We start from the raw sequence: 775 nt of genomic DNA, 5'->3' as shown, positions 1-775 counted from the left end.
TCTCTTAAGATTATATGGTCAAAGAATACTTTCATTAAATAACACCCATTATTATTCCATAGAACACTCTTTATGAGCTAGTACCATAAATAATTTTTGTCCTTATAATATGCTGTATATTAGTAAAGTGTTCAAAGTTGTTTTGCTAGAGTTATTTAAGAGTAATTTTAGTTAATCTATATGATATATAATAACATCACACATAATTTGAAATGAATATTCTAATAATTTTTACTTTGTACAAATGTTGGGTAGTTAAATTTATATTTAAATAGCTGTTTAGTTTCCAGGTTAAAAGATTCTGGTAAGTATGGCATTTTGTTTTATTGTTTAGTGGAAGTATTAAGGCTATTACTTTGTTTTTAAAAGTGGATTTTTAAAAATTGTCAGTGTGAGAATAGAAATTAAATTAAATTAAACACCATTGGTAGCTGTTCTTATTTTTGAATTTAATGGAAATCTGGGTAAAATGATTAAAATGTTTATCTCATTTTTTTTCTTTTAGCTGCTATGCCTTTCTTGCCTCCTTCCATGACAAGCCTAAAATTATCTCAAAACAAATTTACATGTATTCCAGAAGCAATTTTAAATCTTCCACAGTAAGTTTATTGTTTTTTTAATTTTAAAAGCACATCAGCTGGAACAGAACCTTTAGAAACATGATTTCGATTCAGTCATATGGAGGTAATTGCTTTCTAAACCTACTTAGCTTAATGTTTTTGTATGTATGAATGATTTTCACTAGATAAAAGACCCAACTCATTACTTAAAATGG

The 775-nt window shown here is 26.5% G+C and overlaps 1 protein-coding gene across 1 annotated transcript in view; it reads left to right on the top strand.

Annotated features, from left to right (window-relative positions):
- The window catches only part of LOC105533890 (leucine-rich repeat serine/threonine-protein kinase 2), a gene marked incomplete at its 3' end in the record, with an annotated part of 159019 nt that overhangs the window by 93299 nt on the left and 64945 nt on the right, over nucleotides 1-775 (top strand). The gene's annotated exons all lie outside the window — the stretch shown is intronic.

This window comes from Mandrillus leucophaeus, unplaced genomic scaffold (assembly GCF_000951045.1).
Source record: "Mandrillus leucophaeus isolate KB7577 unplaced genomic scaffold, Mleu.le_1.0 Scaffold1293, whole genome shotgun sequence".
NCBI lineage: Eukaryota > Metazoa > Chordata > Mammalia > Primates > Cercopithecidae > Mandrillus > Mandrillus leucophaeus.
This window is presented reverse-complemented; position numbering and strand designations above follow the sequence as displayed.